Source organism: Ailuropoda melanoleuca, chromosome X, assembly GCF_002007445.2.
Source record: "Ailuropoda melanoleuca isolate Jingjing chromosome X, ASM200744v2, whole genome shotgun sequence".
NCBI classification, from domain to species: Eukaryota; Metazoa; Chordata; class Mammalia; order Carnivora; family Ursidae; genus Ailuropoda; species Ailuropoda melanoleuca.
Window position 1 is genome coordinate 54,534,785 of NC_048238.1, and position 20,828 is coordinate 54,555,612.

The 20,828-nt window shown below is 37.5% G+C and overlaps 1 long non-coding RNA gene across 9 annotated transcripts in view; it reads right to left on the minus strand.

Moving 5' to 3' along the window:
- LOC105242232 overlaps window positions 1–20,828 on the minus strand; it is a 60,388-nt gene that overhangs the window by 15,870 nt on the left and 23,690 nt on the right. For 8 of the 9 annotated variants that reach the window (XR_004622353.1, XR_002144672.2, XR_004622352.1 and 5 more), the window contains exons 5-6: window positions 19,721–19,780; window positions 19,469–19,581 (exon numbers count right to left, since the gene is read on the minus strand). This is a non-coding gene — a long non-coding RNA (uncharacterized LOC105242232). The remainder of the gene's footprint in view (window positions 1–19,468; window positions 19,582–19,720; window positions 19,781–20,828) is intronic. The other variant, XR_002144671.2, reaches the window with a different exon arrangement.

A 20,828-nucleotide genomic window follows, 5' to 3' on the forward strand; every position in this document is an offset into this window, starting at 1 on the left:
CTGCAAAAGATGAAAACGAGGAATTACTGCTAATGGGTATGGGGCTTCTTTCTGGGGTGATAAAAATGTTTTACAGTAATACAGAAATGATGATTGCACAATTCCATGAATATACTAAAAGCCACTGAAATGTGAAAGGGTAATTTCATAGCATATGAATTATATCACAATAATTATCATTTTTTAAAAGAAGTTATTTGCCTTATTCAGAGTCACACTGATTAGCAGGGTTGCTAAAATAGGCATAAATCTTTTAACGAATTTAATCTTATGACAAAATTGAGAGGACACTTGTTAGCTATAACCCCACTGACAGGTGGCCCCTCAAATAGTGGTCACCAGTATCCTGGCCATGAGTGAAGGTAAAGTGTTTGTAAAAGCATCAAACTGCCCAGTATGTGTAGGCATAACACGTAAGCATGTAAGCAAAGATTAGAGATAAAGGAATACCACATGGAGATTAGCCTTATCACTGAAATATTTTCATCCACTAGGAGATGTAAGTTTTCCAGTGCACCACGAAGTCAAAAGATGATCTCATATTTTAACTGGGCTAAATAATGATCTAGTGGTGAAGGAGCAGAGGCAAGATTTGACGAAGAACAGTCACTAAAGAACCTCAAAAACAGAAGGCATGCCTACGTTTGACCACGGGTGATAGAAAGAAAATCTTAGCAGGACCAGATCTACAATAGAGAGGGACTGCTGAGTCAACAACTTGACAACATATATTTCTGGCAACACGTAGGAAAATATGACAACTCACAAAATAACAAGACAGTGGAATACCAAAATTTTCTTCATGTGGAGAAAGTCTAAGAGTTACCAAATATATCTGAATCACCTTGGTGACTAGGATTGAGATGAATACTATTCAACAAACGATGGCTCACCATGATAAAATTCTGGGTACATTTTTTGATCAAGTGAATAACGGCAGTTTAACTACTCATGGACCTACGGTTTCATAATACGGCAAAGAACAGTACTTCTAGAACCACTCAACCCATGGTTGCCAGGTTCTAATACCTAATTTTTTGCAAATAGACAAAATCCAGGCAGTCAACTGGAGGGGCAAAGGTAAATAGTTAATACTAAATAGTAACAGCTAAATAGTTAATACTATTAGAATATACCCAGTCTACACAGCGACACTGGACTAAAAGTAAACAACGAACAGTTACACACATGAAGCCGTATAATGTGCTGAGCAACACTGGTGCCAATACAAAAGCACAATAATTTGCAGCAAATTCTTTAAAAGCCTCATTGTATTGGCAGTATTTCGAAAATGGGTGTCCAACCTGTAATCTTACTGGGCAACATGACTGTACAATTGTGTGGAAATCGCCCAACTAGGTAATAGGCTTTCTAACTAAAATTAAACACTGCACCTAAAAACACAGTGACTGGTGTATCACTATGTGTTTATACGTATATGTATGAATACGGTTCCAAAAATCAAAAGCCCTTAACATGCAATGTTTTTTTTTAATAAGCAGCAGATTTTTACTAAAATTTTACTAGGTCTAAACTTTGGAACAGAGCTGTGCATTAGAATTTTCCAAAGGACAAGGTCACAATTACATATAAAAGATTTATTCGCTTCTCATTGTTCACAAAGAAACCAAAATTGGAAATTCATTACAACCATATACATGGCAAGATAATCCTTTGCTGAGTTCAGCTGCTCACTGGGTGTTAAATCCCATCTGAAGAATCAATTCCGCTAGAAAAATAACAGCAGCACCGTATATGAGATGTGCATCCTATTTCGGGACAACGACTCTCCAGCGGGGTCTGTCGGCAATACCACAAAGCAGTTTCTACAAGAGCAAGCTTAGGAGGGGCAGGTGGATAACTGGAAGAGAGGGATGGCAGCAGCACACTTTCAAGAGAACAAAATATTCCAAAAGCATTTATTAAAAAAACTGCTAAGCTTAGCTGCACTACCAATGTAGGGAATTGGCTGTAAAATCTTCACTTTGTGAAAATTTAAGTAATATGTCTTAGGCAGTAAAATGCTCGAAAGGAACAATAATGGCTACTAATAGTAATAGACATTTACTAACTAGAAAAATACAATCCAGCCCATCAGCGGATAGTTGAGAACCACAGTGTTTCAAAGAACCCCGGCTGGCTCAGACCAAAAGTGCCAGCACTATACTAAAACCACTTCCTGTTCACTTGCAGTAAAACTGTCCTTGAAGCCAATGGGAGGAGATGCAGTTGCAATCACAGGGTTCCCACAGAGCAGGGGTGCTACAAATGACAAAATTGTATCAGAACCTTTACAGATCGCAAACATGTTGAAGACAAAACTCATACAAATCAGGCATTAAAGAATTTCATCACCTAAAAGATTGTTCCGTATTTGTTGACAGCAAATTTCCACCTGAGGTTTTGCCTCCTAGCTCACTTGAGGAGACATCTTATCAATGTTGTCATAAGGCAATTCTGATTTCTTATTAAGTATTGAGGTGTGATGGGAGGCACTTCACAATATGCTGAGGGCTCCTAGAAAGGATCTTTGTGTGGATGGGGTCCGGGACAGACTACGGGGACACCTATGTGTTTCTGATTCACCTACTCTCATGCAAAACAGGGAGGGGAACAATGAAGGTAAACTGACCTTAACGGAAGGATGAGAGATCTTCAGGGACAGCATGAGGCTTCTTTTAATCATTAAAACAGCCAAGCAGGGAAGTGTGTCCATGAATCCCACCCATACTCCAAGGACACAGTGCAAGGTATTTGTTCCTCCCTCCTTGCAGGAAACTTGCCCAGTTTAGAGTTAACCCATGCATAAAACCAAATGCTTTTCACTTAAAAATGCCTTTTTTCCTTCTCCCTCCCTCCCTCTCTCATAGTCTAAAACTGACAATTCAGAAGCCGGTTTTATTTCCACCTCTGCCAGTGTCACTTTTAAACTTTAAAAACAAAACAAAACAAATCTTTTTGACAGGTAATTGATGGCAAGATACGAGCCAGGAAAGGAAATGGAAGCTTTCAGGGCCCTTTTAAGAATCAGGCACAGTAAAAGCACCTCATCCAAAGGACAGACAACTCAATATAGGGAGGGTACTGAATACAAAGTGCACTGGGCATTCTGGCTGGCAGTGATTAAAGATTACCTCTATCAATGGTTATGGGCATCAAAAAGCATTTTGGGCTAAGTGTACCACAAACTAAAGGCATCAGGCTCATCCCTCCTCCCGAGGAAAGCAGGGCTAGTCTTTGTTCTTTTTACCGCAAAACTGTTCTGGATGATTCTTGGGGTCAATGCCCACAACCACCCTTCTGGGTAAAAGCCACCTCACTACATTCTTTACCACATACTCTCGTCCTAACATAAGGTATGGGATTTCTTAAATCTTTTATTTTGGAATCTCATCCAGGACCTCCTAACACTAACAGTACACCCTGCACTACTGCACTTAGTTAAAAGGCAGCAGGGTGGGGGCGCCTGAGTGGCTCAGTTGGTTAAGCGTCTGACTCTTGATTTCAGCTCAGGTCATGATCTTGGGGTTGTGGGATTGAGCCCCACACTGGGCTCCATGCTCACCAGGGAGTCTGCTTGAGATTCTCTCTCTCCCTCTGCCTCTCCCCGCCCATGCTCACTTGCTCTAAAATAAATAAATAAATCTTTTAGAAAAAGGCGGTTCTTAAAGAGTTCCTAACTTTCCTAGGAGCACGGTTACCACCAGACACTGAAAAGGACCTCATTTTTTTCCTCCCACAACTAAAGCATCGATAAAGAAAAGAGAGCCTACAGAGCACAGACTTTGGGGCCAAACTGCCTGACTCTGACATTTGGGGGCAATGTTACTGAGTGTAACTGACCTCAATTACCCCATCTGAAAAAAATAAGGGATAATATTAGAATGTAGTTCCTGAGCATTAAAACTGAGTTGATGCACATGGACAACAGTGTGTAATGCTTACTCTGTATGCTCAGTTAATGTGAACTATTGCTATTAAAAGACTACTATAAAAAAAGAATACTGCATAAAATGGAATGCTGCCTGAAATAGAACAAATAAAGAAGAGACAATTAAGAGGTACTGATATGAGAAAAAAAATAGTTTAGTAGGAAGTGCTGGAAAAACTAATTAAAAGGGTAAAATAATCTTATGATCATTAAAAGTGTGTCATTTTGTGAGAGAAAGGAACAGAGCCATCTCATTACGTAGGGCTGTCTTGGAAAGCAAAGAATAGTGGATGATCACAGGGCACAGGATGATTGTTTGTCAGAGGTGAGAATGAATTAACTGCAAAGAGATGCAGGGGGTATATGAACAATATTTGCTTCTTGAATGTGGGTCTACTTACTTTACACTCAACTTCATTCACATTAGCTAATCAAGAGATGCAAAGCAGACAAAAAAAATCGGTCTCTAACAAGATTACAATAAAAGAAATCATCAAGGAGGTATGCACACAAAAATGTTTCCACAAGTATGTTAACTACGTTATGTTCAAATTTTATTTTAAAAAACTTAAAATAACCTTACTGCTTAAAAAAAGATGTAAATATTTTATAGAAACTCATGGCCCAAAGACAAGACTTGTATGCATTCATATTTAAAGATAGGAAAATGTTCTCCTTAACTCAAGAGCCATCTAATCACTAAGTTGTTCACCTGAAGCTAATGTAACATTGTATGTCAACTACACTCAAAAGAGTATCTAAAAACATTATTAATATACATAAACATACTTGAAAGAAATGTACCAACAAGCTGCGTATTTCTACATATTTTTAAAATCGTGCTATGGTTTTATTTCAAATTTTTTACAATGAATACCATGCCTTTTATAATTTTTTAAAACACTGTATAATGGAGGAAAGGAAACAATTCTTTAAGTAATAGGTATATATTTGAACTTATTCCTGAACTGACTAAAGGCCCTCAGAAAGTACGAAGAGACTAGGAAGGAAAAAAAGGAAGGAAAAGAGATGTTCAGGAAGTGGATGATAATTCTGCACAACATACTAGCCTGCACTAAAAATAACAGCTGAGGCACCTGGGTGGCTCAGTTGGTTAAGTGTCTGACTCTTGGTTTCGGCTCAGGTCATGAGCTCAGGGTCCTGAGATCGAGCCCCACATCAGGCTCTGCGCTCAGCATGGTGTCTGCTTGTCCTTCTCCCTCTGCTCCTCCCCCCCACCCTGCTCTCTCTCTCTTTAGTAAAATCTTAAAAAAAATAATAGCTAAAAGAAAAATATTTTTTAAATCACAAAACTATTCACCCAATTACTGTTATTGTTTACTTTTAACTGAAGAAAATAGACAGTGATGCCAAAGGTATCACATCTAGAATAAGAAAAGATTTCGTTAATTTTTGGATAGACTGTGCTAATATGAATATGGATGCTTCACAATTCCAGTGGACTGAGGTTTTAATACTCCAGAGACAATTTCAGGATTTTATTGCAAGAGTTAAATAATTTCCTATTGTACAGTTTACTATGACCAATCTAATCAGACTAATAAGATGTGATAATAATTAACCAAAAATATGTTCTAGAGCAGTGCTATCCATTAGACAGATGGTGGATAAACAAAATATGTATGTAAATAACTATATGCTAATATATGTATATATAAGCAAAATGTGGCACATAAAAACTGAATGGCACATAAAAACTGAATGGCACATAAAAATATGGCATATACATACAATGGACTATCATTCAGCCATTAAAAAAGCATGAAGTTCTGGCACGTGCAATAACACCGATGATGAACCTTGCAAATATGTTAAGGGACATAAGCCATACACAAAAGGACAAATATTGCAGTGCTCCGATTATATGAGGTACCGTGAACTGGCAAATTCAGAGACTGAAAGTAGATTAGAGTTTACCAAGGGCTAGGGAGAGGTGGGAATGTGACAAATGTACCTAGTAATATAAAATGTTAACACAAGACACCCTGAGTTGAGGTATATGAGAACTCTTTGTAACTTTCACGTAAATCTAAAACTTTTCTATAAACAAAAAAGTTTATTTAATAATGAACAGAATGGTGAAATCCACTCAAAAAAATTTTTACTCTATAAATAGGTTACCATACATTGATACTTTGTGTGTGCTAAAAATGAGACTTACTACAAATTCAACAAAGCAAACTGAATCAAGTTTGTAATATCCTTGAGACCCCTGGTGTGCAAAGAAAATTCTGGAAAACGTGTTTTGTGATACAGTCCTAGAATACAGGTTAAGCAGTCCACAATCTTGTATATTTTGAAGAAAATTACTTAAGCAACTATAAAATAGTTAAATAAAGCACTGTGACATGTATTAAAACATTCTGAGATGGGCAATTTGGGAGGAACTTTAATAAACAAAAACTGTTCTTATTTTTATCAACTTTTGCAAGGATTCCACCATGTTGTCATATAGAAATAAGAATACATGGATCAAGTTTTCACTGCACCATTATTTATGAAAGACGACCAAAAGGCTTATTAATAAGTAAATGGTTAAATTATGTTAAATAAATTATGGTATACATGAATTTTCATTTCAAACAAAGAGCCATGTATTCTGATGCACAGCCCATAGTCACATTAAATGCTAAAACCAATGATTTTTTGAACGTAAAACTGAATGACTTGTGTATGACAAAGGGTCCTGTTTGAGCCACACAAAGACACACAGCAAGGGAAAGGTCTCCTTATGACTATGACAGCCATGAAATATCCCATAAAAACTACTTGTTACTCAACCAAGAACACAAGCAATGTGCAGCAACTAGGCATGCAAGAAAGGACAGATCATGAAACATTATCTATACTGTTTCTGATATAACTCTATCACATGCATTCGGATTAAAATCACCCTGCATATTAATTTTAACATGTAAATTTTTCTATTATAAAGTGTCTCTCCACACACACACACCCCCCATGTGACATCTTTAGGGTACATCTGGCAAAAGAAAATATAGTAGCAGCTGAGAAAAACAAACAAAACCCTGGGCAGAATTGACACAAAATATTCAGAGGGGAGGGGAATGGGGGATTGGGATAGGCCAGTGATGGGTATTAAGGAGGGCACATATTGCATGGTGCACTGGGTGTTATATGCAAATAATGAATCATGGAACACTGCATCAAAAACTGCGGATGTGGGGCACCTGGGTGGCACAGCGGTTAAGCGTCTGCCTTCGGCTCAGGGCGTGATCCTGGCGTTATGGGATTGAGCCCCACATCGGGCTCCTCTGCTAGGAGCCTGCTTCTTCCTCTCCCACTCCCCCTGCTTGTGTTCCCTCTCTCGCTGGCTATTTCTCTCTCTGTGTCAAATAAATAAATAAAATCTTTAAAAAAAAAAACTGCGGATGTACTGTATGGTGACTAATATAACAAAATAAAAATTATTAATAAAAAAAACATTAAGAATTGACACAAAATAGAATAATGAAAAAAATCAAGATGGAGCCTATTCTAGTAAACTGTTGAAGTGAGGAAGTCAGGAACCATAATGAATAGTTGTTGATACAAAAATTGTGTACAACCAAGAAATTTGGCATCTACAAAATGGTATCACAAATGAATCTAAATGTGGACAGGCAGCAGATGAGCACAGCAAATAGTGACATTTAAAATACTTATAAATCAAAATAATTCTACAACTACCACAGGAGAAGAGAGTTAATGACAAGCCAAGGAACCCAGATGCAGACCCAAATTATGAGAATTTAATATTTGACAGATATAATTTTAAATGAGTAAGCAAAGGATGGATTTGCAATAAACAGTACTGGACAACTGGCTGTCCCTTAAAAAAATCAAATGTGAGATTATATGATGACTGACATCAAAATGTGATCCAAATGGATCGGTAATTCTAATTAAATCAAAACAATACTAAAAAGAAGTTCAACTTGTAGAGCTACTCTTCTGATAGTTTTTCCTTTGACCTACAATGTCCTAAATGATATTCACAGATTTCCTAAAATTGAACCATCCTTGAACAGCTGGCATGAATACGCTTGCCTCATGAATTTGCTTGTGGAATCTTTTTTTTTTAAAGAATGTATTTATTTGTTAGAGCGAGTTAGCGCACACAAGCAGGGGGAGGAGCAGGCTCCCCCACTGAGCGGGACATTTAACCGACTGAGCCACCCAGGTGTCCCTGCCTGTGGAATCTTATCACCAAATTTATATTTGGGTTATTTGCTTCTATATTGCCATCAGAGGCTGGTCTACAGATTTCTTTCATTTTTCAGTTTTTATCAGGCTATTTTTCTACAATATGCTGACTTTATAACAAGACTACTGACTTATGTATGTAGAGACTATCTCTGAAATTAGTAACAATACTTGGATCTATAAAGAAGGAAGACTGAGGACTAGAAAACCAGGGGTAGGGAGGAAACTTTTAACTAAATTAACTTTAGTACAAATTGAATTTTATACTATTTACCATTTGCATGTATTATTGTTTTTGAAAAAAGTCTATGAGAATAAGACTGGAACATTTTCAAAGGGTAATTTAGCAACATAATGAATCAAATTATTAAAACTATATACTCTTTACTTATAAATCATGATATAGAATTACTAGTGCAAGTACCCAAAAACAACAGTGTAAGATATATAAAAATATAAATAAATGCGTAACACATTGTTTTCATTCAGGGGACGATACATGTAGTATCATATATGTGTGTGTATTGGTATTATATCCATACCAATGTTTATTCAACATTTAAGGAGTATCTACTACGTGCCAGGCAGTTTTAAGAGTTGGAATCACAACATTCTAAAAGGACAAAAATCTTCTGTCTACAGACGCACAAATCCTTGTATATAGCAGCAAGAAGCTTATATATCAGCAACAGCAACCAATTTGCCACTAGGCTGCCAAATCAATCAGGGGTTATAGGAAAATACACCAAAGCAGGAATGGCAGGCCACCTTATATAATTCCAACCTAACTAGAGGCTCAAGTGTTAATGCTTACTGGACTCCTACAAATTCTAAAACACACCTTTGACCTCCATGAGTCTGGCAGAAATTGATTGGTTTTAGGAAGTTCGTACAACGTGTTGAAAGTGGCTAAGTCTATAGCCTACATTACAACAATGTAATTTCAGATCCAGGGTGCAGTGCTTATATGATATAACAATTATTCAATCCCAGGTACTGACAGACATATCATGTAGTCTCTTAACTAGAAAATAATCAATCCCAAAGTATCAGATTACACTTAAAGATCATTCACTAAAATTACTACAAGATATACTGACCCCTTGGGATCATTGTATTTGGCCTAATGTCAGAGGAACCATTCTGGGTCAAAGAAATGCCCAAGCAGAACTTAAGTCAGACATCTGACATTATTACTTCAACAGATTTCTAAGGTTCCACAAAATGAAAATAATCTAGAAATCACTCCAGGCTACCAAAGTACCATGACTCCAAGAGAAAGGAATGGATGATGACCAACAGTTTAACATGAAACAAAAAAGGACAAAATTTTATCTAGGGACATCATGAAAAAGGCTACATTTATTTATTTATTTATTTTTATAATTTTTATTTTCTTATATTAGTCACCATACAGTACATCCCCAGTTTTTGATGCAATGTTCCATGATTCATTATTTGCGTATAATACCCAGTGCCATGCAATATGTGCCCTCCTTACTACCCATCACTGGCCTATCACAATCCCCCACCCACCTCCCCTCTGAAGCCCTCAGTTTGTTTCCCAGAGTCCACAGTCTCTCATGGTTCATTCCCCCTTCTGTTTACCCCCTCTTCATTCTTCCCTTCCTTCTCCTACCAATCTCCCTGCTATTTCTTATGTTCCATAAATGAGTGAAACCATATGATAATTGTCTTTCTCTGCCTGACTTATTTCACTTAGCATAATCTCCTCCAGTCCTGTCCATGTTGCTGCAAATGTTGTGAAATCGCTCTTTCTGATGGCTGAGTAATATTCCATTGTATATAGGGACCACATCTTCTTAATCCAGTCATCTGTTGAAGGGCATCTCGGCTCCTTCCACAATTTAGTTATTGCGGACAATGCTGCTATGAACATTGGGGTGCATATGGCCCTTTTCTTCACTACATCTGTATCTTTGGGGTAAATACCCAGTAATGTAATTGCTGGATTATAGGGTAGCTCAATTTTTAACTTTTTTTTAAAAAAGATTTTATTTATTTATTTGACAGAGACAGCCAGCGAGAGAGGGAACACAAGCAGGGGGAGTGGTTGAAGAAGAAGCAGGCTCATAGCAGAGGAGCCTGATGTGGGGCTCGATCCCAGAACGCCGGGATCATGCCCTGAGCCAAAGGCAGACGCTTAACTACTGCACCACCCAGGCACCCCTCAATTTTTTAACTTTTGAAGGGACCTCCACACTGTTTTCCAAAGTGGCTGTACCAACTTGCATTCCCACCAACAGTGTAAGAGGGATCCCCGAAAAAGGCTATATTTATGAGTGACATGATTCCTTATTCAAAATTACAGTAATTTTAGCAGAACACCTAATGTACAAAATTAGGTCCCTTGGAACCTCTAATAGTTGAAACTTAAGCCCTAAAAATATTATTCAGTGGCAAGAGATAGCTAGATAGCTAGATAGATATAGCTAAGTCCACTGTGACAATACCAAAAGTCCTTCAGAGAACAAGATCTACCAATGTTAGCCTGATTAATTGTTCTTAAAGTGGGATTCTGCTTTAGGATGCCACTTTGGTGAAATTCCCCCAAGGTCCATTGTTACAAAGCCTTCCTCTCTTTCCTACCTTGGCTTCATATCTTCTATACTGCTAGGCAACCTTCCTACATACCCTACACTTAACTCTATTACACTTCCCCTAGCCTACTGAACACCCTGAGAAAACCTAGAAATTACTACATGCATTACTGTATTTCAGTAGTCATGGCATGGGAGGCATTTAATTTATACAAATTGAACAAAAAGCTAATCAAAAGAACAAATGAGTGAACATAGCCACAATAGTTTTTAAAAAAACACATATTAAAACATAGTTTAAAGACCAGTAGGTAAAAGGAAATCAACAGATCAACACTTAGAAATTTACACAAATATATAAAAGTTAGAATTAAAGTTAAAAGTGTATTTTGTCACTGGAACCTTCCAAACATACTCATTCTGCTACCTTCCCCTACCAAAAAATTATATATAGAAAACTCTTGCTCTTATCCCTGGGTGCACCTGCCCCATTCCCCCAGCACCAACAGGTAACCACTTTTATATAATCTATATATTTTTTTAAGACATAAAGCATGTATATTTCACTAGTTTCATTTAAAAACATATCACTGCATAGACTGCTTCCTCATTCATTTTTACAGCAATCTAGTATTCCGTTGTGTCAATGGACCAGTTATCTAGTCCCACACTGATGGGCTCCTGGGTTGTTTCCAATCTTTTGCTATTATAAAACATTCTTCAATGTTACAGAGGCAACTTGTTTCACATTTTCAGATATGCAGGATAATTTCTAAAGAGGGATCACTAACTCAAAGAATAAAGGCAACTACAATTTTGATAAATATCTCTGAAGTACCCTCTGTAAGAATTATATACTATTTTGAACTACAACAAACATTCTATGAATGCCAGTTTTCCCACAGTCCTTCCAACAAAGTTCTCAAATGTTAACTTTCTGTAGTTTTATTTTGCATTTCTCTTATGAGCTTGAGCATTCTTTCACAAAGGTTTAGGTGTCATTTGTTTTTCTATGACTGTCTGTTTATGCCCATTGCTCATTTTAAACTATGGTCTGATTTTTTTTTATTTAGAAGCTTTTTATATATTAATGGAGATTAGCACTTAATAATGTGCTGCAGATATTTTTCCAAGTATTTCATTTTTCTTTTGACTTCATTTACGGTGCTTTTTGACATGAAGTATTTTATTATATAGCTACATTTATGAATCTTATTTTATGGCTTCTATGTTTGAAGACAGAAAGATAAAGATGCATTTATAAACCAGTGAACAAAGGATGGATTAATTAACAAAAGGAATAATTAAACAATTGAGAGAAAAAAGCAAATCCTTTTCACTTAAAAAAGATTAAATATTAGAAGACTTTGTAAGAATAAGAAAAAATACATAAGCAAATATACTTAGTCTTGGCATTTAGAATTCCTTTCTAAAAATAAATCCAAAGTCAAACACTTATTTAAACTTGATTACATTTTTTGTCATGACATTTACCAATCTTTTATATTAAGAATTTTGCTTTGGGGCGCCTGGGTGGCTCAGTCGCTTAAGCATCTGCCCAGGGGTCCTCTGGGATCCCCCCTGCTCCTTTGCAACCCACTCTCCCTCTCTCTCAAATAAATAAAATCTTTAAAAAAATAATTTTGCTTTTGGTATTAAGAAAAGGATTGATACCCTTAATATCCTTAATATTTTAAGTACTCTTTAAAAAGAAACATTTTAATGTTGTTTTAGAAGTGATTTGCATTGCAATGAGACAGTCTTCCTTTACACCCTGAGAGAAGTTTCTCTGTCTTCGGAGCCCAAGAGCAGTACTCCCAACCCCAGCTAGGAAAGAGCCCGTCAGGATGAAAGGCTGACAATTCCTACGCACTCAAGTTTTAAATATGCAGAGCCAAGTAAGAACTAGAACTGGATCGAGTTCATGAGGAAGCAGAAACCATGAGTAAGCATTTTGGATACTAACCCTTCATCAGCTGTGTTATTTGCAAATTATCTTCTCCCATTCAGTAGGCTGTCCTTTAGTTTCATTAATTGTTTCCTTTGCTGTGCAGAGGCTTTTTACTGTGATGCAGTACCAATCGTTTACTTTTGCTTTTGTTTTTTAACTTTTTAAAGCTTTTATTTAAATTCCAGTTAGTTAACATAGAGCATAATATTAGTTTCAGGTGTCCAATGTGGTTGGTGATTCAACCCTTCTATAATATCACCCAATGCTCATAGCAACAAGTGCACTCCTTCATCCCCATCTCCTATTTAACCCATCCTTCCACCAACCTCCATTCTGGTAACCACCAGTTTGTTCTTATATAGTTGAGAGTCTGTTTTTTGGTTTGCCTCTCTCTTTTTTCCTTTGCTCTTTTGTTTCTTTAATTCCACATATGAGTGAGATCATATGGATTTATCATTCTCTGACTGACTTATTGCACTTAGCATAATATTCTCTAGCTGCATCCACATCGTTGCAAATGGCAATATTTCATTCTTTTTCATGGCTAAGTAATATTCCATTGTGTATACACACCATATCTTCCTTATCCATTCATCAGTCAATGGACACTTGGACTGTTTCCATAATATGGCTGTTGTAGACAATCCTGCCATAAACATCAGGGTGCCTGTTCCCCTTTTTTTTGTTTGTTTGTTTGTTTTCCTCACCTGAGGAGACATATCTAGAAAAATGTTGCTATGGCCGATGTTAGAGAAATTACTGCTTGAGCTCTATTCTAGGATTTTTATGGTTTGAGGTCTCTCTCACATTTAGGGCCTTAATCCATTTTGAGTTTATTTTTTTGTATGGTGTAAGAAAGCAGTCCAGTTTCATTCTATTGCATGTCACTGCCCAGTTTTCCCAGCACCATTTTTTGAAGAGACTATCTTTGCATCACTGCATATTCTTGCCTCCTTTGTTGAAGATTAATTGACCATATAATCATGGGTTTGTTTCTGGGCTTTCTATCCTGTTCCACTGAACTGTGTGTCTATATTTGTGTCAGCACCATACTGTTTTGATTACTACAGCTTTGTGATATACCTTGAAACTCTGGAATTGTGATACCTCCAGATGTTCTTTTTCAAGATTAAAGCACTTTGGCTATTCAGGGTCTTTTGCGGTTCCATACAAATTTTAGGATTGTTTGTTCTAGCTCTGTGAAACATACTGTTGGCATTTTATAAGAATTGCATCTGTACATTGGTTTGGGTAGTACGGACATTTTAACAATATATGTTCTTCCAACCCATGAGTATGGAGTATCTTTCCCTTTGTTTGTGTCATCTTCAATTTCTTTCATCAGCGTTTCATAGTTTTCAGAGTATAGGTCTTTCACCTCTTTGGTTAATTTTATTCCTATGTATTTTATTATTTCTGGTGCAGTTGTAAATGGGACTGTTTTCTTAATTCCTCTTTCTGCTGCTTCATTATTAGTGTACGGAAATGCATCTGATAGATGTGAAAAGAAGGGGCACATGCACCCCAATGTTCATAGCAGCAATGTCCACAATAGCCAAACTGTAGAAGGAGCCAAGATGCCCTTCAACAGATGAATGGATAAAGAAGATATGGTTCATATATACAATGGAATATTACTCAGCCATCAGAAAAGATGACTACCCACTGTTTGCATCAACATGGATGGAACTGGAGGGGATTATGCTAAATGAAATAAGTCAAGCAGAGAAAGACAATTACCATATGGTTTCACTCATATGCGGAACATAAAGGAACAGCACGGAGGACATTAGGGGAAGGAAGGGAAAAATGAAGGGGGGGAATCAGGCGGGAGATGAACCATGAGAGACTGTGGACTCTGGGAAACAATCTGAGGGTTTCAGAGGGGAGGGGGGTGGGGGGATGGGTTAGCCCGGTGATGGGTATTAAGGAGGGCATGTGTTGTGATGAGCACTGGGTGTTATACAGAAATAATCATGTAACACTACACCAAAAACGAATGATATACTCTATGGTGACTAACATAATAATAATAAAAAAATGTATCTGATAAAGGGTTAGAATCCAAAATATATAAAGAACTTCTACAACTCAACACAAAAAAACCAAATAATCCAATCAAAAATGGGCAGAAGACATGAACAGACATTTCTCCAAAGACGTACAGATGGGCAACAGACACATGAAAAGATGTTCAACATCACTCATCATCAGGGACACGCAAATCAAAACCATAATGAGATATCACTTCACACCTGTCAGAATGGTGGAAATCAACAACACAAGAAACAGGTGTTGGCAAAGATGTGGAGAAAAAGGAATCCTCACGTACTGTTGGTGGGAATGCAAACTGGCGCAGCCATTCTGGAAAACAGTATGGAGGTTCTTCAAAAAATTAAAAACAGAATTACCCTATGATCCATTAATTGCACTACTGTGTACTTACCCAAAGAATATGAAAACACTAATTTGAGAGGATATATGCACCGCTATGTTTACTGCAGCATTATTTACAATAGCTAAATTATAGAAGCACTCCAATTGTCTTTCTATAGATGAACGGATAAAGAAGATGTGTGTGTGTACACAAAGGAATATTATTCAGCTATAAAAAAGAATGAAAGCTTGTTATTTCCAACAACATGGATGGAGCTAGAGAGTAAAATGCTAAGTAAATAAGTCAGTCAAAGACAAATACCATATGATTTCACTCATATGTGGAATTTAAGAAATAAGACAAATGAAAAAGGAAAAGAAAAAGAGACCGAAAACCAGACTCTTAACTATAGAGAACAAACTGATGGTTACCAGAAGGGAGGTAGGTAGGGGATGGATGAAATAGGTGAAGGGGATTAAGAGTACACTTATCTTGATGAACACTGAGTAATAAGTATATAGATTGTTGAATCACTATATGGTGCACTTGAAACTAATACAACACTACATGTTAATTATCCTGGAATTTGAATAAAAAAATACAACTAATTTAAAAAAAGAAACTATGAAGTCAGCAAAAGCTCTAGGATAAAGAAGGACATAGAAGGAGGGAACAAAAACAATCGGAGGCAATGTGATGACAGAGCAGGAATGGCAGAACAAATATGGCCAATAAAGAAATACAGAGGGTTTTTCCAGATACCTCCATTTCCTGATGTCTTTCTAGTTCTCATCCCGGAGAGGCATAGCCAACTCACCAGTTCTTTTCATGGATTTCCACCAAAATCCCTACCTCCCTTACTGCCCACTATCCCCTTGTAGCCTTGCAAATTATGATCCCCTCACTGGATCTATCTTTTTTGCTCCTCATAATAAAAACCTTATAAAACCAGAGGTAAAATATAAAACTATAATAAATCTGGGTTTTGTCCCCTGTTGGTAGCACAGAGCTCCAAAACACCCAAGAGAAAAGGAGTGCTCTTTTGTTATTCCTAAGAAGCCCCTTTGACCACCCCTGAGTTTATGCTGATGAGGTGACTCAAGGTGGGCCCTAGGACAGTTTCCAGAGAGAAGGGATGGCCATGCCAGGAAGACCAAGCATAGGATTAGAAGGCTGGAAGTTTCAGTCCCAACCCCTAAGACCCCTAAGGAGAGAAGAAGGACTGGAGGCTGGACTTAATCAAGTGGCCAACGACATAGTAAGACTCCCAATAAAACTCTGGACACCCAGACCTCAAGGAGCTTTGGAGCATAGAAGCTCCTTATCTAGATCCCCCGGGGGCCTTGTCCTGTATATCTCTTTCATTTGGCTGTTCCTGAGCTGTATCCTCTATAGTAAAACTTAAGTATAGTGCTTTCAGGGAGTTCTGGAAATTGTTCTAGCAAATTAACAAACTTGAGATGGTCATGGGAAGCCCTGAATTTAGCCAGTTGGTCAGAAATACAGATGGACCTAGACTTGCTGAAGGGAAGGCAGTCTTCAGGAAGGCTCTGCGAGTTGTGGCATTAACTTGGGTAGTTAGCCTCGGAAATGAACTCAATTGCAGGACAGCCAGGTGGTGTCAGAACAGTATCAATCTCTCATTGTTAAACTACCAAATAAGTAAATTATTCACTTTTTCTCAACATAGTATATTTTCATCAAGAACAAGAAAATCAAGGAACCAAAACACCCCCCCCCCACCAAATAACAATTACTTAGCTCAATCTGCCTCAAAAGACAACTAATGTGAACATTTTGGTGTGCAGACTTCAACATTTTTTAAAAAGATTTATTTATTTGAGGGAGAGCAAGAGAGGGAGAGAGAGTGTGAGTGGGGGGAGGGGCAGAGAGAGGGGGAGACAAGCAGATTCCCCATTGTGCGGGGAGCCCAACCTGGGACTCGATCCCAGGACCCCGAGATCATGACCTGAGCCAAAACCAAGAGGTGGATGTTTAACCAACAGAGCCATCCAGGTGCTCCTCAACATTTTTAATTTTACCAGAAAATGCATCAAAGAGGTTACAGCAATTCCTTTAATTTCCGACAATGGGCAAAAATAGGATTACCTAAATTGAATTATGTCCAGATAGCACAGTTTATCTGTTTTTAAATCTTGTCAAATGGAAAGGCCTGTTATTTTAAACTTTCAGTTTTCTAATTAAAGTCATGTGAGACCACAGAACAAAAATTTCACATTCCCTTACACTTATTTCTTTAAAAATGGTTCCTAGAATGTCAAATTCCAAATTAACGTGTGGGGAAGGAATGACGCATGAATTTTAAAATTAACATACTTTTTACAGTTATCTGTCGCAACAGCATGAGAAAAAAAGGAAGCAAAAAAAAATAGCAGTGTATTCAAGATTTTGTTAAAAATACTTTACAAATAAGCTTAGATCACACTCTGACATAACAGAGTTCCAAACAGGCACTCTCAAATTTTTCACGTGCCCCAAACAGAACAGAAAACATGTATTTAAACTCGCTCTTGTCAAAGTGGCCCACCCTCTTCCCTTAAACAGGGTCTGAATGTGATCGATTATAGAATGCTCTAATTCCTATCTTTTATTATACATTCAACCCATGTACACAGAAAAGAGTTAACATAAGCAAGCCTAAGACTACTATCCTAGAGAGGCCTGCTTTGCAAGGTTGGCCTCGGCTGGCATCCAGGAACTTTACAGGCAAACAGTTCCCTACGCTGGTAGAAAACTTTCTCTAACTGATAAGGGTGGCTCACTGTACCTAGATTACTGGTAGAAATAATGTGGATCATGCTGAACAACTACTTTCCTTCTGGAAAGTAGAACTTTGGTACACGCTAAGTGGAAGGTGCCAATGTGACTGACCAGTCCACAATAAAAACACTGGCTCTTGAGTCTCTACCTAAGAGGCTTCCCTGGCCAGAACACTGCACACATGTTGCTGCATTTTGTTGCTGGAGGATGCACTCTGTGACCGCTCGTAGGAGCGAGAGCATAATGAAGCCTGTATAGGGATTCCTCCACGCCCTCCTCTATCTTCTTCCCTTATGGTAATTTTAGAAAGGCTGTATATCCTTACTGTGTTGCTGTCATAAATCTTAGCTGTGAGTACAACTATATGCGAGGTCTGTGACCTACTGACCCCCAACATACCACCTATTTTTTAATATTAAGATGCCAAATCACATATTTTTCCTCTAAGTTTCCAAATTGGGCTTTTATAACAATAACATATAATACCTATTTATATTAATGACAATTAGATGTTCTGGGGTGTTTCTGTCAGATTTGTTAGAATCATTGGATTAGATCTGTCAATAAATGAGGTTATATCTATAGAACATAAACTCACAGCTTAGTAACGACTTCTGACTTAGAACAAAATGTCAAACCAGTCTTCAGGCAAAAAAAATGCATGTTCCTAGCTAGGCAAATCATTTTGTTTTGAGAGGCTACCTTTCTCAAAAGAAGAGGAAGAAGAGGAAGAAGAAGAAGAAAAACAAAAAAACCCCAAAAGGTGGTACATTTGTTTCCTTGCTCCCAGCAAGATATTTTTCTTTAGTGATGCAGAAGTTCCGTTTAGATATTAAGCTGTTGGTCTCAGTTAAAATATATCCTATATCCTACTTTTAATTAGGGATATTACTATCACGTTCCAGATAAAAACAGTCATTCTTATTTTAGATTTTAAATTTTATTTTATTTTATTTATTTTTAAAGATTTTATTTATTTTTTTTAAAGATTTTATTTATTTATTCGACAGAGATAGAGACAGCCAGCGAGAGAGGGAACACAAGCAGGGGGAGTGGGAGAGGAAGAAGCAGGCTCATAGCGGAGGAGCCTGATGTGGGGCTCGATCCCATAACGCCGGGATCATGGCCTGAGCCGAAGGCAGACGCTTAACCGCTGTGCCACCCAGGCGCCCCTAGATTTTAAATTTTAAAAAGTTCAAGCAATTCTCTCTACTTGGATGACTTCAAGGTGTGAAAAATCCTTTGTTGGCCCATTGTAGCTAACTTCCAGCAACCGTGCCTCAGAGATATATATGCTATCTCTAAACTGTTAAAAGTAATTTTCTAGGTTTAGTTAGAAAATGAGGGAGTTTCTCTTAACAAACTACAGCTGTTGATTTTTATTATCACACTATCTTCTCTTTTTTTTTTTTTAAAGATTTTTTTTTATTTATTCGACAGAGATAGAGACAGCCAGCGAGAGAGGGAACACAAGCAGGGAGTGGGAGAGGAAGAAGCAGGCTCATAGCGGAGGAGCCTGATGTGGGGCTCGATCCCATAACGCCGGGATCACGCCCTGAGCCGAAGGCAGACGCTCAACCGCTGTGCCACCCAGGCGCCCCCACACTATCTTCTCTTAATACTTCCAAATGCATACTCACCCTCATCCCTGATGCCAGAAACATGTCCATGTTATCAATCTTCTGTTAGGTTCTTTTCCATGGAAACAAACCACACTTCAGGGCCATGAGAAAATTCACCGTAGCTTCTGTGACTAAAAATTACAGTTGATAAGGAAATGATGAGTCAAGTGTAAAAATAAATTACAAGGGCACTCACCAGAGCTGACATATAATAAGAAATAAATAATCTTCAACATGCCAATTTCTTAATTTACAAGATTGTAAACATACCCATCAATGTAACCAGAATACTTGTTTCCACATGAAGAACATTCTTTTCCTGTAGGCAAACTGTATAATAAAATTGCTTCATCAGTACAGAATTTGAACAGGTGGCATAATTAGATAAAATAAATGCTCAATAACATTAAACAAAGACAGCCTCACATTCAAGTTTATATACCAAAAGTTTAACGGTGGTTTTAGTTGAATGATGGGATTATACCTTATCTTGACTGTATTTTTAATATCCTGTGTTATCTGAATTGTTTGTAAGTACCTCTTCACTTTATAACCAGGAACAATAACACTTTTATTTTGAAATAAGTTAGGAAAAGTAACTACTTATTAAAATCAACAGAAAACAACCTAATTAATTTTGGCTATATATGGCATGAAATAACTGAGGAATAGCATAAGAAATACTGGAGATTCACATGATGAAAATGATGATTATTAGGATATAAAAAGTTTAATAAATATGTTTAGAAGGGGAGAAATGTTGCAAACATGTTAATTCTGACCAAATGAATGTACAAATCAAATGCTGTTACAGTATCCCCAAGTGAATTTTTTAGACAAAGCAGAATTTTACAAATTCTTGTAAAATATTTATTTATTTGAGAGAGAGAGAGAGAACAAGAGAGTGAGAGAGCGTTTGTGAGCAGGGGGAGAGGCAGACGGTGAGAGAGAATCCTCAAGCAGATTCCATACTGAACGCAGAGCCCGACGCGGAGCTCAATCCCAAGACCCTGAGATCATGCCCTGAGACCAAACGAAGAGTTGGCCGCTTAACTGACTGAGTCACCCAGGCGCCCTTATAAAACACTTCTTAAATTCAGTTAATATTAGGGAACAGTAGCTAAGAAAATATTGAGAAAGAATAAATAAGAAATTTTACCATAAACAAGAAGGGAACAGATTAGGGGTCAGCAAACTAGAGCCAATGGGTCAAATCTGGCTGCCAACAGATTTTGCATTCATCGTCTGTGGCTGATTCTCCAAGTGAATGGTTGCAGAAGAGCCTGTGGCCCACAAGTCCAAAGTATGAACTATCTGGGACTTTTACAGAAAATGTTTGCCAACCCTTGCAGTAGACATTTCAATTATGTTGTCATAT